The sequence below is a fragment of the Xiphophorus couchianus genome, chromosome 17 (assembly GCF_001444195.1).
Source record: "Xiphophorus couchianus chromosome 17, X_couchianus-1.0, whole genome shotgun sequence".
Taxonomy (NCBI): domain Eukaryota; kingdom Metazoa; phylum Chordata; class Actinopteri; order Cyprinodontiformes; family Poeciliidae; genus Xiphophorus; species Xiphophorus couchianus.
Genome location: NC_040244.1, coordinates 2,442,952 through 2,460,472, shown reverse-complemented (window position 1 = coordinate 2,460,472; position 17,521 = coordinate 2,442,952). Strand labels below are relative to the sequence as shown.

At 42.9% G+C, this 17,521-nt stretch overlaps 1 protein-coding gene across 6 annotated transcripts in view; it reads right to left on the bottom strand.

Annotated features, from left to right (window-relative positions):
* celf2 (cugbp, Elav-like family member 2) overlaps positions 1–17,521 on the bottom strand; it is a 285,915-nt gene that overhangs the window by 100,172 nt on the left and 168,222 nt on the right. The gene's annotated exons all lie outside the window — the stretch shown is intronic.

Here is a 17,521-nt window from a genome sequence, read left to right as displayed (position 1 = left end):
TTAGAAACAGACTTACTGTTACTGACGATCAACCTCATATTGATACTTATACAAATATTTCAGAATCAGCAACTCAAGCAAAATTGCAATAAGATTAAATTTTTGCCAAAAAAAAAAAAAATTTAAAAACTCTTGAGAAATGATTTTATTACATTTTTTGTGTAAATGCAGCTCAGGATGACGTGAAGATGATCCTTTTTAACATCTTGAGAAACTATTGTGAATTTTGTTTGCTTATGTTTGTCCAAAAGTAGCATTAGCATGCTAGCATAGCAAAACATTATTAAACATTATTTTGATGGACATTATTTTGTGCTACTCAAAATAGTTCAGGTGAATGGAAAATTATATCATTTGTATTTTTTAACACCCCCAAAAAAGCCAAACAGAAAACAGTGAATTTTAAAGTGTAGTTCATAGAAGTTAGCTAAACTAGCTTGTAGCTACAGATTTGTTCCAGGATGAAAAACTGAGGAGAAACTGTGAAGGTTTCCCAACACGGTGCAGAACGACTGACCGTTTCAACCTGCAGAACGACTGACCGTTTCAACCTGCAGACCAGATGATCCAGTTCAGCGCAGATCAGACAGCAGCAGCCGGAGCTTCGCTCACAGCCAGGAGGAACTTATTCTGTTACCACTGCAGCTTAATGCCAAGCAATGCAGCTCTGCCAAACTTCACATACTATTTCAAAATAAGAGCATGTGTGAAAAGGCTCAGCATCATTAGTGGATCTCACGCCACGTTTAGTTTTGAGATGTTGTGATTTGGCTGGTTTAAGTTGGTCCAGATGCTAGAAAACTTCATGACACAGCAGAGTGTCGTTCTGTCAACCAAAGTAAAACCCAACTGGGAACGAATGTTACAAAAACTGATGAAAACATGCAGAAATGTCAGTCAGGTATTTAGAAATGATGCATCTGCTGGAGCCTTGGAGAAAATGTATTCGTCTGTTCGTTCCTCAGAGACGGAGTCAGTAACTCGGTTATTTTCTATCCTTCGTCTTTATAGTCTTCCTCAGTAAACACGGCTCAGTTTAATGTGTAAGTGCTTTTCAGTGACATACATTAAACAAACCTTGGAAATAGGTAAAGCTTTGAGCAGATCACTCCTGAATTCACACTATTTCTGCAGCTCAGACTCAAAACAAGCCAGAATCCAGCAGAAACATCAGCATTGAAACCATGTCTGTGATTCAGCTGCATCAAACTGCTGCAGCTGACGGCTTGTTCAGACAGACGCTGATGAGTGAAGCAGCTCCACAAGTTACTCATCGCCTCTTTACATACAAGCTGCAGCTTTTCACATCGATCCCAGGAGCCTTGAGGAAGAAGAGGGTGAAGAACATCGTCGCATGCGGAGGCGGCGTTGGCGCCCTCCGGAGTGAAAGTGGCCATGAAGAGCTAAAGGTAACGATGATAAATAGATTCATGCTGATTGTGACCAATAAAGGTCAGCTGGCTTTGATTAGGACCAAATGTTCTGCAGCTTTTTCATTATTTTATACTCATTTTTCGTATTTTTGGTATTTTCGGCTTTTGCAAATTCACACCAATAAAAAAAATCAAATATGATCTGATTCCTCCAGAAACTCTGCTGCAGGTTTATATGTGCCAGTCTTTAGATTACTGTAAATTTTCACCCAAAAACCTACAAACTTTGACATTAATTTGATATTTTTCAAGAAACAAACTTCTCAGATGTCGAAACGTTATAAACTACAGAAAAAAATTAATTCTGCACAATTAAAGGCAAACATTTACAATATTAAAACTACTAATCTGATGTTTAAATATAGTTTAATTCAATCTGAAAATACAATTATTACTAGTAAACCTGTGGTTGAGCTCTCCATGATGCCATTCACAGCCATAATTAGACTTCATATTAAATTTAATGTATTCTCATTCTTAGATTATTGTAGATATGTATATTTGTTTGGTTGGTTGTTTTTTGTTTCATAGACGTTGAAGGTTTTATCTATTTAAGGTAATCTCTAACAGAATTGCGACAAAATATCAGATTTTCAGAAGAGAATATCTCAATTTTAATATCTTACATTCATGCTTTTAATGTTGGAAACTTGTCAAATTTTTCTCCTAAGCTCTTGACCTGTTGACACTAAAGACTATCCTGGTATTTTCTTGTAAATTTGTGAAATTAATCTCAAACTTCCTGGGTTTTTTGTCAGATATGAACGACTCTGTGGACATTTTTAAACCTTTTTATCGACACCAACTTCAGAAATCTGTCTTCATGATTTGACTGCAGGTAAAGTTTAATAACCTACTGATCACTTTTCCTCCCTTTGCTTTTTTCTCCTACTGCTCCACATTTATGTTTTTGCAATTTTTCTGCACTTTTTGAATTCGTTTTGTTTCCCACACTCAAATTGATCAATTTTCCAAACTAAGCCACTTATTGATCCCTGTCACTTTTTTCTTGCACATAAGGAACTCCTGGCTCACTGAGTCTCTGTTTAGCTGTTCCTCTCCACTGTCGCCACATGCTTGCTCTCCTAAATTAATGTTTTGCCAACTGGGAATCAATAATCTGTGAATCTGACTGTATAATGAAGTTTCTGTTTTAAACAGACAGAAACCAAACAGGCTTTGCAGAAGGAAGCTGCAGAAAAACTAATCTTAAAAATGAATATTTCTGTTCATGTTCTTCTTATAGCTGTTAGTAATTCTGATATGTTTGATCTGGTCATTAAAATTCAACCAGTATCAACATGCAGGAAGCTGACAGCTGCAAGTTGAAGAGGTCAGGAGAAAAAGAAGAAATTCTAAAAAATTATCCAATAATTTCCACACAAAATAAGACAATATTCTTACACCCAGATTATTCCTCGCCTGTGGCCTTTAGCTCTGGTATTTTCCATATTTTCACAGCTTTTTAGTCATGAATTATTCATCCAAACAAAAATCCCTGGGATCACAAAACACTTTATGACCTGAATTATCTCCATGCATGACAGCTGACTTCATCTCTGCCTCATTGTTCGGGTTGAATTCGTCTCGGTGAATCCGGTTATTTACTGTGACTTCCTAAAAGCTGAGCACTGGGAAGGAGAACTTCCTGTTTGGATCAGATCCCAGTCGGGGATCCAGTAATAACCCAGCAGCTTCTGATGCAGCGGCGGCTGAACTGCTGATGAACCTGCCTGCAGATAAAAAACGCCGCTCTGAGGTCAGACGGCGCAGATTTGACCCGGATGTGATCAGCAGTAATCTGGAACCAATATATTGATAAAAAGTTTAACTTTGAGGAAAACCTTCTCCCTACTGCTGCAACAGAGCAGGTCCCTGAATTATCTTCCTTAAATTATGCTTTCTAGCTCACATCAGCATGACTGAGAGTTTCTGTGTGCGTGTGTGTGTGTGTGTGTGTGTGCGTGTGCGTGTGTGTGTGTGTGTGTGTGTGCGTGTGTGTGTGTGTGGGTGTGTGTGTGATGGAGGGAAGGAAGGGGAAAAGGAATTAAAGCATCTTAAAGCCTCAACAGCAGATTGGTCAAATCCAGGCAGCAGCAGCAGCAAATTTCCCCCTAATCTCCTGCACACTTCCTCTTCTCTTCCTCTCCTCTCCACCTCCTCTTCCTCTGCTCTTCCTCTTCCTCTCCTCTTGCTCTTATCGCCTCGCAGTGGGAACAAAAAGTGCGGGGTAAGAGTGGCTCGGGGCGCTGGGTGTCAGGTAGGTGGGCGCTTCCTCAGCCTCTCTTATCTGCGGTTGGGAAATAAAACTGGGTCTCTGCGCCGCTCGGACTCGTTCTCTGGTGTTTGCGATCTTAATTAGCAGCAGCTCGCCGCGCCGTGTGCGCCTGCGCGGCCGGAGCTGAAATGGCAGCGGCTCTGATTGTTTGGCATCGCTCCGCCGTGGCAGCGCTCTGCCAGAAGTCATCATCTGACTCGCCGACAGGGACGACGGGCCGTTTGACTAATGCTGCGCCACAAAGCAGCACCACAACGGTGCTGCAGCAGCAACAAGAACAACTGTTCAGGCAGCAGAGAGGTCAGAAAGACGCAAATTAAATGATAAAGCTTCCTGGTTATGAATCAAACATTTTATTTAATCAGTGAATTCTCATTGGTTGTATGGAAACTAGTCACTCGTACGATCGCTAATGAAGCTATTAGTAATCAAGTTAATGCATTTTAATGACTAATTAGGTGAAGTTTGACACTATTTGATTGAAACTCCAAAGTTTTAGTGTTTCAGTGAATAATTTGTGGTAAGTCAAAGTGAGCCATGATTGGTCAATCCGCTGACTGATTGACGATTATCTGAATAATCGCATCATAACAATTAATCGTTTCACCACAGGTCAGAGGTCAATATTCCTGCAATTGGTCCATATAAATACCAGATTATACAGGATTAGAGATTATTTAACCTCAGGGTAGTGTTATGTATGGAGATGTGTCAAACAAGAGTTTCATGAATTTCATATTTCTGGGTGTTTTGATGGTACAAAGCGTCGCCTCTGTCTGGAGTTGCTGAGTTTGTGGCATTAAATCCCCTCGGCGCGCTGATCCACGCCGGTCGTGACACCTCTACAGGGACAACGGAGCAGAAAACCACAGGGTGTGGAGGTAAAAAAACGGAGCGATAAGGTCAGCCATGTAGTCACAAAGCGAACAACACTGATTTAACAACACGCCTCCATTTATTCAACTGGCTTCAGCCCAATTCTGCCACATTGTGAGCAAACCGCTGTGCTGTTTGCAGAACGAAGGTTACAAAAGCTTTGCATCGCCTCCATTAGCATCTGGAGAGGCTGCTATTTTCACGCAGCGCAGATAAAAACAGGGAAAAGCTGCTGAAATGGTCTGTGCACCTGTTCTCTGAAGGTTTCAGACGGACTGGGATACTTTAATCAACCATTATTACCCACACACACACACCCACCCACACACACACACACACACACCATGCCACCTACAGAGGAAGGAGTGGTTCTGGAGAGAAACTGGCAGCAAAAGGAAGTGGAGTGGAACACGGAGGAGACAGACAGAGAGGGGAAACTGATTTATTCCCAAGCAGGGAGGGCGATGTTTGTGTTCGCTTCCAGAATGACGGGAGGAAGAAAAAGTCTTTCGCAGCCGAGAAGTTCCTCTTTCTGTGAGAAAGCACATCTGTAAGCTCTTGTTTGCTCTGTAATTTGCCTCGTAGATCATTTCACGGTGGTTGCAACTGAACGCGTTTGTGTTTTTGACCTCAGGCTCCTTTTAAAAATAAAACACAACCGAGGCGTTTTGTCCACATCTACAACACATTCCTCACACACACACACACACACACACACCCCACACACAGACACACACACACACACACCCCGCTACCCGGCTCGGTTCATACTCTGCTCTCCTTCATGCTTTCTCTTTTGTTTTCTGTCGTTTTAAATGGTTTTTTTTGTTAGCATGTCCTAAATGCTCCAAACATTGCAGTTTCATCTAAAATATTTTGTTAAATATTTTGTGCAGAATGTGAAATTCTGTAACATGTTTGAGAAATTAAATTAAAACTTTAGTGTCAGAATTAAATCCTTCCTTTTTAGTTCAGTCTTATTTGATTTTGTATCAAACCAACCAAACCCTATGAGCAACCTGTTCCCCTCCTGGCCTGTGGGGGCGCTGCACCAAGAACAAGAAAACCTCTGAAGACGCCGAGAGCAACTTCCTTCTTCACCGAATGGAAACTAAATGGAGGCGTCAGATTTTAGTGGTTGGAGAATTTCTCTTTAGTCTTTTGCTAAAGACTCCTGCTAGCGCTAGGCTAGCACATTAGCTTTGGTTGTTTTTACCCAGAATGCCCTGCACTGTAGTCCACTTCCTGCTTTTGGAGCGGTCTCTGGTCTGCTTGGTGTTCACATATGCATTCGCACCGAACCAGAGTTCACTTCAACCAAACACAGACGGAGGTTTGGAGGACCAGAGGTCAGAGGTCGATTAGCGTTCACACTGAACCAGACTTTCTACGCAAACGGACTGGAGTTGGATTAAAGCGGACTGAGCAGAGCTGGTGTGAACGTCTCCTTCGTTCAGTCCGGATCAGAGAGGACGCTCAGATGGGAACATTTATTTTATCGACTGATTTAGTGTAAAATTGAAAATGTCTGCACCAAGTAATCCGTCAAAATGATGGAAGGCCTTGAGATTTTTCTGATTTAAAGAAATTGATCAAAGACAGAAAGTATTCTGGTAACATGATGACCCCGGCTGCAGGTCAAACCTCTTTTCTCTCTGAACCAACAAACTTCAAGGCATCTTCTTGCCCAACATGTTTCACAAATCAGAAAGGTTGTGGTTTATTTGTTAATTAGTAAAGTTCCTGCGTTGACCTCTTTGGACCATCTGCCTCTTCTGCTTTCAGCACATTGACAATCAGTTCATAAAATGCAGCAATTCCCAGTCTGGGTTGAGAGATTCCCAGAGAATGGAGGCTCTGCCAGCCTGATGCCCACAGGTATAATGATGCAACAGAAACGCTGCTAGTGGAGTGGCTGGGTGAGATGAAGGTGGGGAAGAAGTGGATAATAGCATTAAGGGGCATTACTGTGGGTGGGGTGTTCATTTTCATTAGGTTTTATGGGTTGGAAAAACATTGTCATGCATACCAATTAGAGCTGGAACAGATGGTCCAGTGTGGTTGGATGTTTCGTCTCCTGCAGACGCTTGCGTGTGTTCGGCCCGGCAGAACCGACCGAGGCAACATCACCGGTTGAGTCAACAGGAGGGAAGAGTTCAGGCTGACAGCTGCTCCTCCGCATCCTTCCCGTCTCCTTCCCTGCTTCCTTCCCGCTCTGCCCTCCGTCCCCGGCCGGCCCCTCCAGGGCCAAATTAAACCTTGATCAGTCTGTTCAACAGCCTCTCCGCGGAGGCAGCCATATGCTGACATATGCTGACCGGGGGGAGGAGAGGAGAGGGCTCGTCTAATTATTCACACGCGTGTGTGTGTGTGTGTGTGGGTGTGTGTGTGTGTGTGTGAGCTCCGTGTCTCTGTGAGGTCCCCGATGCAAACACTGTCAAGTCAACACAAAGGTTTGACTGATGTGGCTTTCCAGGGGCCAAACGTGAGAGTTTTTCCACTGAATCTAGTTGCCAGTTTTCATTTTTTGGTCCAAGTTCGCTTCTTTTCCAGAAATGTATCCATGAGAGAGCAGAGAAACCTTCTGCAGAAGCAAGTAGATGCTTACACAACATACTAATAATACATTTTCCTCGTAATAATGATTCAGATGAAGAAGTGGCCTTCGACGCATACGTGTGGAGATTTGAGCATTGGGAGTAATTCAATTAATTCAGCAGCCAGAAACAACAACCTTCTCTGAAAACTCAATATTTCAGCACTTAAAATGTTTTGCAAATGAAAGATTTGAAGAGTTTTCTTTTATGGTGTCATAAAAGACGCATTTTAAAAGCTAATATTCTGCTACAATGAGCCAAATGGAAAGACAGAAAAAGGAGATTAATGTGAAAATTATTAATTTATAGCAACATTTGACCCAAGATCTGCCTTAAAGAGCAGCGGGTAATAACTTATAAACATGACATATTCAGAACTAATGATTATATACGTATATAACAAGGCCATTTTCAGAAGCTGTTCAGTGTAAATATGCACAGAGATAAATGATCATATTTATCAGTAAACATAAACCGATGGATGTTCTTCACCTGAACTTTGTTGTAAATCTTGAAAATGCAAATAAACATCATAAACTTCCAATAAGTTGATTTTGAGTGAAGTCGTTTTTGTGACTCAAAATAAATCTCAACTAGTGGAGCCAGAAAAACCAATCAGTTCTGCAACCTTTAGGCTGACAGTCCAGTGGACTCGGTTGGGATCAGTTTATTCCACCTCCAGCTGCTGTCGTTCTGACCCAAACCAACCTGTTCTCCTCCTGGCCTGTGGGGGCGCTGCACCAAGAACCACTGAAGGAAATGACACAAAAACCTCTGAAGACACTGAGAGCAACTTCCTTCTTCACCAGATGGAAACAAGATGGAGGCGTCAGATTTTAGTGTTGGAGGATTTCAAAAGACCAGGAGCCATTTCTCCTGCTAGCGCTAGCCTAGCACATTAGCTTTGATTGTTTTTACCCAGAATGCCCTGGGCTGTAGTCCACTTCCTGCTTTTTGAGCGGTCTCCGGTCCGCTTGGTGTTCACATAAGCATTCAAACCGAACCAGAGTTCACTTCAACCGAACCCAAAGGCTTGTAGGCGGATCAGAGTTCGACCAAGAAAACAAATTCACATTTCCCCAAACGAACCGGGTTTTTAAACAGACTGGAGTTGGATTAAAGCAGACTGAGCAGGGATGGTGTGAACCAAGCCAAGCTCCTCCTACTGTAAACTTGTCAACTTTCTATGAAATGTAAGGACTGAGGATGTAAAGAGGTGAGGAACAAACCCAGATCAACACTTTGGACTGGATTCATCTGGATTCCTCACATAGCTGGGATCTTTGAACTGGTCAAACCATTTTATATGTCAAACCTCTGAAAACGAACTCTGTCTGTCCAGTTATCAGTGCAACCAGTCTGGATTCTCTTGCCTATAATCTAAACCAGAGATAATTGACTGCACCATTATATAACCAGTTGGACTCCATTGAATTTTCTGGGATATTGCCTGAGGTTTTGTTGAGTACAAGCTTTCAGTGCTTTGAGCCATGTTACTGCTGTAGAAGCTGCAGGTTGAGAAACAAACATTTGAAAAGCTCAGAAATAATCCCCGAACTATCGACATGGCTGGATCAGTGGAGGGCGAGTGAGAAACTATGTTTTCTTGTGCGTAAATTGAGCGAATCGGCCCTTTAACACCCTCCCAGCGGACGCAGTCCGACACTTCAAAGGCTCCTTTGTACAACTTCTCGTCTCTTCTCGCTCGGCTTTACAATCTGCAGCGGCGGAGGGGATACAGGTGTGCCTCCCCGCTTCTCAGACGTTTTCATGAGCAAAACGCGGCGGCTGCGGCGTTAGCCACGGCTCAGTGGCTCTGAATGGGGAGGCGCTAACAGGCTAGCGCTTCCCATTGATCTTTGCTGCTCACTAATAGCAGACAGTGGAGACTCTGGCTCTCCAGGGCCATTAGGATGCATGAGTGGGAACCGTGCTAAATGGGACAATACACAGAGGTGTGTACAAGGGTAAATACACTCCAGTTCATTGGCGGAGACAGATCCAGCTGCTTACATTCCTCCAGCTAACCTTGGGATTGCATTACCCCGGGTGTTTGTCTAGCGTGCGTTGTGATATACGGATTACGCGCGGCGTTACGGCGTGACTGATGCCGCTTTATTTAGGGGCGCCGTTACATTTCCAAGCTATTATTTCAGACCTTCAGGGACAAGGCGTGGATTTGAGTGTGACAGGACACACACAGATACAAACAGAGGAGTGTTTTGGTGCATGGGCAGACCTCCATTCTGTGTCTTATCTCCTGAACAGTAAGAGGAGAAAAATGGAGCGGCCTGTCTGCTCTCCATCCCTCTAAATGTTTAATGAAGCATCCCTCTCTGTCTCCCTCCCTCCCACTGCTGCCTCTCCAGCTCTCACCCATCATCTACTTCTGCTCACTCCATCCCTGTTTGTCTACGTCTCTCTTCCTGCAGGCGAACACACATCACACAGTTGCATTGGTCCAGGATGAGATCTGAATGCTGACGAGGGTCGAGAAACTTCGGATCCAGATTTTTCCAAATGTTTGTTTCCACTTAACTTTTGTCTTGACGCCTGAGGTTGGGCTGTTTGTGGGTCTTTGTTCTGATGAGACAGTCTGGTATGAACAGTATCCTGCAGACCACTCGCACATCACAGTCACATCTGGTGCTGTTTAGAAATCAGGATTCGGCTTTTCAAGATAAAAGCTGCTGTTTTGTCTTAATCTAGAGTTCAGAATGTCAAATTTTACCTACAAGTTCTTTGTCCTTATCTGTGACACCTAAAAAAACTAAGCAGACCAAAAAAAGCTGCTGCTAGTGATGAACGCTGATTAAAATTTTTATTTCAGGGTCTATTATTAATTTATTGCATTTTAATTGAAACTATACTGACAAAGTAAGCAATATTTTTAATTTAAAAAAAATTAGCTACAAAGTCTTTGAATAAATAAACACATGAGTTCAATAATAAATATCTTTATAGTTTTTAATCTGTTCTTTAACCATCAGCTTGCAAAAGTGTTTCAGGAAACCCTGATCATTCATGGAGCTTCTTTAGAAATGTTAGTGTTAGCTACATGGTTAGCACTGAGATGCTATTTTAGGCTTTAGTAGCTGCGCTGATACGCTAACTGCTTTTAGCACAACAGTCTTTTCCATGGTCCGATCAGTTTGGTTTGAAGCTGACATTAAAACCCAGCAGCTTTATGGGCCTTTAATGTTAGCAGGTGTCACTTGTGCGTCTGATTTACGGTTGTACCAGAAACACGTGAATACAAAGGTTCTGCCTTGGGATGTCCAATTTTATATCTTTAAAAAATGTGATTAATTACACCAAAATAATTGAAATGAATCTGTTAGAAGTCCCGGCCCTAGTTTTAATTGACTAATATCAACATTTTACTTTCAGGCTGAACTGCAACTGTGACTTTTCAAAGTTATCATCTAAACTACAGGATAAAGTATGTAGCCAGGATTTAAGGTCTGGTTTTGGAGACAATGGTAACTTGATTAGGAAGACCTCATCTCTTGAACTTAGCGCGCACTAGCATGGCTGACCCCTGGTTGGTCCTCAACCGGAAAGAAGTTTCTGCCTAAAGAATCTAAGATCAGAGCAACTAGAGTGATGAAAACGATGCAGAGTCATCCTGAGAGATGAGCTGATGAACTTTGGGAAGATCTCCTGCTCCTCCACGTAGAAAGGCGTCAGCTGGAGGAGTTTAGGTCACCAGGAGGAAAACCTGGGAATCTGGGAGCACGTCAACCAGTTCCTGAACCGTTTGGTGTTACTGGTGAAGAGTCCCAGACACATGGAAGCCTTTGAATCAAACCTCTGGAGCTTTTGATTCTCCAAAGGAGGAATGAGTCGCTTTGGTCCAGTCATCTGCCATTCACCACTATTTGTTCCTATTAAAACTTAATCAGATGCAGATGCTGAGCTAAAGGAAATGATACAAACAGAACCAGAACCTTGAATTTACATCTCCTACTGCAGATTTAACATAATGGTCCTTTACCAATCAGCTTTATCTTTGGGGAACCAGATTTAAAATACTAAAATATCCCAGTCATATGAAGTATTACAGGCAAACACATCTAAATTCATAACTCAGATTTCTCCCGAGTGACTTGACTAAATGTCTCAGGACACACATGGAGTAACTATGAATAAAAGAAATTCACTAAAACCAAAAAGGTTTATTTTGCTCTGATTTCTCAGATTCTGATTTAGTTAGCTGCACAGAACATCCAACATGCAGAAAACTTTCCACTCCACTGCTGGGAACATCGACACAAAAAGACAAACAGCCGTATGCGAGTGTGTTATTTCCACGCGAATGTGGGTGTGATGCGAGCGAGCGCGCTCCTGACTCCCAGCCGCAGGACTTCAAATTATCCCCAGGCTCCTCCAAAGCACACTTCAGAATTTCTGTCTGCTTTCCAAACTCATTACTTCAGTAGGGCAAATCAAACAGGGCGCATTAAACGGAGCTCAGACGTAAAGAGAGTGGAGAGCACGGCAGAGACGAGTGCCTGTGTGTTAATTAGCAGGATCCTGCTCTAATTAATGGCCTCTGAGCAGCTCTGCTGGGTGAGGAGTGGAGGTCAGACACCTGAGCGGCCGCAGCGAGCCCGACGTCTTCCAGGCTATCAGATTACTCCAACCTGATGCAAACCATGCTGGCTGGCATACGGAAAGTTTCCAACATGGATGCTGTCAGAGCAATTAGAGTCCATGAATCATCAGCAGGGAGGTGATGACCTCTGACCCCCACAGGAGAGTCAGTTACTCCATCAGATTTTTAACCTGGAGACTAAATTCTTAAACTCAAATAGATTAAGAAAACTGCAGAAAATAGAAATATGCAGCTAAATATTTTTTACATAATTATACAGAATTTACAGATAAATGATGGAAAACTAATTCAGTCTCATCTGGTCTAAAACCAACAGTTTTTATTTAAATTCACATTTAGGACTGAGGCTGGCCGGAAAAATAAACGTCTTCTGAATATGGAGCAACTAATGTGCAATTAACATAACTAATATGAGTAACGTGCAAGTAATATTTTACTAAGATGCAAATAGTGTCATAATAAAAATATCAAGACAGGATTTTTCAGTAGACCGTAAAAAGATTTCTTGTTTTAAAATATATCATTTTGTCCAAAAACAAAACATTTTCTCTTCCTCAATCTTAAAACTGTAAAAAAAAAAAAGTATTTGTTTAAAATCAGACTGTAGATTAGATCATTCATTAATAATCAATATTTAAAATCTATCAATATTTATTAATAACTAAATGTAAGAAGGTATGTAAATTAATAATGGATTAGTAGATGAATGTTTTCACCTTTAGTGGGATCTTTAGTGATTAAGATCATTTTAAGTGTTAGAAGAAATTCTAGATGAAAAGAAATGAGGTTTTGCACAATACTTTGGGTCTCCATAGCAACCGCTCAGGTTCGTAACGGATGTGGGAGGAATCCATGGAGAAAACGGAAACTTTCTCACCAAATTCAGCCTGAAACAGTGAAAAAGCTGCTGGTCCTTCCTGACAGCTGCAGCATCAAACACTCATTTCTATCCAGCCTGATGACAGAACAGCTAACGGCTAACAGCTAACCCTGTAGAACGGTGACTTCTGCACCTTAAAGGAAATCTGCAGCCAACGAGGCTCTGAAGCTTTACTTCCTACTTTCCTAGTGTGAGAATCCGAGCGATGCCGCGGCCTTTCTCTGGCGAACAAAGAGAGCATTCCCTCGCCAACAGATCAATACGCCGGATCCATTCTGGTTTGTTAAGAGTAATAGACATGGATTTGAGGAGTCGAGAGGGAGGCTAACAGGCGCTGATTTAGCCAGACTGCACCGGACCCATTTACTCCTCAGCTTCAGCTAATAGGGTTTCTGCCGCCTCTGAAGTGCTGTGTAGCGCCGTCGCAGCGCTGCATACGCCACAAGAAAAATTACCCCCATTATGTAATCTCTATAATGATTCCTACTGAGAAAGCAGAGGCTACAATGGCGGTACAGTAAATTATAATAAACACTATTACTCTTGACGGTTCCTTCTGAGTTTGAGCGTGTGTGTGTTGAGGAGGACGATGATGGAGTGTGTGTGCAGGAGTGCGTGAGCGGCGGTGAAATTAAACTGGGGCTCAGGTGAGGAGCGGAGCGGCGGGGAGGAAGTCCAACACCCTGAGGACGGCTGCACACGGAGAACAGAAGAGAACGGAGGAGCACGGAGGGAGCTGACAGCCAGCGGACGGATGAGGAGATGGATGGCATGTAATGATGAAACGGATGGAGGACGAGACAAGAGAGACGTGCGCATCAGAGGCCATTACTCATCTGCGACGCGCACACGGACTGGAAACACCACCCAAGGGTGCCGGAGGAGCGTCTGCCACCCACCGCAGCTCTCTCTCTCTCTTTCTGTCGTCCTCCTTCATCCCACCCTCCATCTGCTCCTTCGCTCCTGGTTTCCTTCTGATCAAACTGTGAAATTTGACTTTTTCCTCTCAGATTTCTCATTGACGTTTCAATAAACCATCAAAAACGTCAGAATAAAACAACAAAATGACCAAAAAACGATTCATCCTGACAGGCCTGGTTAAACGATCAGGTTAAGAGGTAAATTCTGCAAAAACAGAAGTAACAGTGATTAAAACTTAGACTGAGCTTTAAATTAGACTCTGATCCCTGAAGCATCACATCAGAAGTCTGAGTCCTGCAGCCTGACCCGTGGACTCGCCACGCGGCAGGAAACTCCGTCTGCACCTGGCTGAATGTAGCAGCGATGCTGCAGCTCCCATAATGAGCACCCAGGGGAAATGTTGCACCGAGCTCTTCACCGGGGTCTGAACAGACTTGTGTGATGCGTCTGACGCTCCCCGGAGGCCGCAGGCACTAAACAGCCATTTCCATAACAGAATGCTCACACGCGGCATGATGGGCTCCGTCCCCAGGGTGTCAGCTACAGGCGCAGGGCAGGGGCGCCGCAGCACGGGATCAATGCAGCTGCTGAGTGACACTTTCATGTCAAGGATCTTTAATTAGACAAACATCAGGCCATCACACCCGCAGTAATCGAATGTTTCTCCAGGGAAGGTTTGAGGTTTTAAAAGCCAGCAGCTAATTTACTCAGTTATTTCAGTTTCTGACGCAACAGCAGCGATCTGCATGAAACATGGGAGAAAGGTCCTATTCAAATCACCAAAATAAGCTGTTTCTGATTGAATAGATTATGAACTTTAGTCAAAATTTTAGTCTCCTGGCAGACGCTCCTCCGGCACCCTTGGGTGGTGTTTTCAGTCCGTGTGCGCGTCGCAGATGAGTAATGGCCTCTGATGCGCACGTCTCTAAATTTTGGTTAATCAGGCTACCTGGCTAACCAAGCAGCTGGTTTTTCTTCTACTTAAACTTTATTAAGAGCAAAAAAAAATCAGGTTGTTTGTGAATACTTGAACAAAACTGAGAGAAAGATTACTGAATATTTTTGCTTATTTCTAGACGTACAAATGATCAGATTATTACAGAGCTTGACTTAACGTCCGGACGCATCCTGAAAGCAGCAGCAGTGGAGCAAAGCGCTGCAGACAGTTTTCCTATAAAACAAACTGGAATCAGCAACGTCTCTGTTGTTAAGCTGGACAGGAGCAACAACCAGAAGTGGCTCCTTCCAGCTGTTTGAAATGAGTCTGCGCTCACTAAACATCTGCTTAACATCCTGCACACACACACACACACACACACGTCTCCCAGTACAATGAGCCGATAGGCGGAGTGTGTGTCTCTGTGGAGGTTCAGATGCATCACGCCTAATCAGAGGGAGACTCATGGCGGCTAGCGCTGCATGCTAATCCTCTGCAGATGAAGACGCTAAGCTAAGAGCGAGCTGACAGCCAGGCTAATGCTAACTGCAGTGTAACTGCTCCCCCCCCTCACACACACACACACACACACACACACACACACACACAGTTGTGTGAAAGCTCCCAGGAGAACTACAAAGGGGCTATAATGTCTGCCAGTCAGTAAAGCACTTCCTCAGAGCTGCCTGCCAATCAGCAGCCAGCGCCGTACCACTCGCCATCAATCACTGCGCTCCGCCACACCCAGCGCCAGCGGGTCCAGAAACGCCTGCCGGTGCCCGCTAGCAGCGCCCGCGGCCCTAATTACAGCAACGCTGCCTCTGACCAAAACCACAACTCAAACATCGGCTTCCTGTGACACATTTCATCCCTTAACAAGGTGGCGGCGCTAATATTTAGGACCTCGGTTTGTGTCGCTCCTGAAGAAGATTTTGGTCCAAACAAACTTTGACAACTTCAGCGACAAAACAAAACGGAGGAAAAACAAACTTAAAAACCAGTGGGGACTGACTGGAGGGAGAAACAAGCAGAGGAAGCTTTTAATGAGGAAGACACACATTTACAGACCAGGGATTATCAGATGCTGGAAATAAATCAGAATTTGTCTTAATGTTCTTAATGTTTTATTTTTTAAAAACTCTAATAAGTTAATTCACAAATCAACAAGTAGAGAAAAGCAGAACTTTTCTTTAGTAACTGAAGAACAGAGCAAATCAAAACTGAGAAAGACAACAGAGATTGCTTAACCTCTTGGAGCTGCTGTTTGTGAGCATAAAGTTATTTGACTAAAAGTATTCTTCTAACTGCAATTAGCTGAATCAGCAATGTTTTTCCCTAAGTGTCTGAGCCAAATGAAGAACATCTGACTGTAGCATTAGCTTGATGTGACTTTTTATGGCCAAACAATATTTTCTTTTTAAGAAAACTACGTTTACGCCTCGTTTCCCCTGAGCGGTTTGGTCTTTTGCTCTTAATAAATGACAATAAATGTGGTGAACTGTGTCTAGTTCTTGTTGTAAACAGTTGTTAAATATTCAATCATTAAATTTCATCAGGGAGTTTCAGCTTCTTCGTTTTTAGTCTCTATTTGTAGAACAAGGTGTTTTAAAACCTAATTTCTTTTTGCTGCTGATACTGAAATGACATCAACACTCAACAGATGTTATTTTGATTTTATTGATATTTTAGTTTTCCTCTCCTGCCTTGATTTGATTTGCAGAACCTTCAGCAACATCACATGTGAAAAGCTCTGGTTATGTTGAGTTTTTTACAGTGTGTGTTTGCACAGATACAGGATGCACAAAACAAATCTACCTGCAGGTATAAATAAAGTAACTGGTCACTGAAAAACATTGAATCTTTACCGTATGAAGTCTAATTTAATTCAGACTTTGATAGTGTTATGAACCTGAGGTTTGTTTCCATGTTTTTTTTTTATTTTGGACATAAAGAACATTATTTTTAGCTATAAGGCTGAACAGGACTTGAAAGGTAATGTGGTGAAATGAAGATGTTGGCCTTTAAAGGCAGATGAAGCTGCGCTTTTCCTCATCATAAGAGTTAAATATGAAGATCATTTTAAGCCTCTGCTGGATTCGTCCCGCTGCTCAAACACACTTTTTGGCATTTATTGACAATAACCTTTGTAGGGTTTCTGGGTGTTGAAGTTTACAAGGTTTTGAACAGATTTTTTCCTCAGGTGGCATTTTCAGGTGACAATGCTGTACAACAGCTTAAAGGACACAATTAGTGCTAACTTAGTGGTTACACAGAAATCAATGAAGCTGTCAGAGGAGGAATTTATCTGTAAAGATGCTGGATGTTCATATGAAACCAGTGAGAACAAAAAGAGACTTTGTGCTTTTATAAAAAGGGAAACTTTAGTGGTAATCCTTCTTTCCCCCTGAAAAACCGTCTCTGTTCTTGAGGACTCAGGCAGCTGTCGGCTCGCTCTGGCTCCTGCCTCTAAATGACAGAGGTAACACTCTTATATGAGCAGCCACCGCTAAAAGCATGTCATTTTCTCCTGCTAATGTCAAGTGTGCCCAGATGAGAAGAGGCAGGGGAGTTAATAACCGCGTTTCCTCCTCACATGCATCCACAGGGGGCTGCCGCTTACCTGAACTAAACTTTCTGCTTGAACTCAACTGTTGTGAATACCAACTAATGACAGAGTGACCCGCTCTGACTGACTACCTGAAAAGCTCTGAGTGATGATTAGCTGGGAGGAATCTGGACGCCTTGGAAGGATTTCTCCTAAAACTCTGAGAACCTTTTCTATTAACCTGGAGCTGTCCGTCTGCAGCTCCCACGCCTGTTCCACTAAGAATAGCCAGACCTTTCAATGACTTTCCCTGCTGATCTTTACATTAGCAGCCTGGTCAAACACCTGGAGAAATGTGTCGCCTGTGATTGCACAACTTACACACATTTTACTGCAATCAGAGCAGACGCAGAGGGACATTATGGTTCTACTGCAG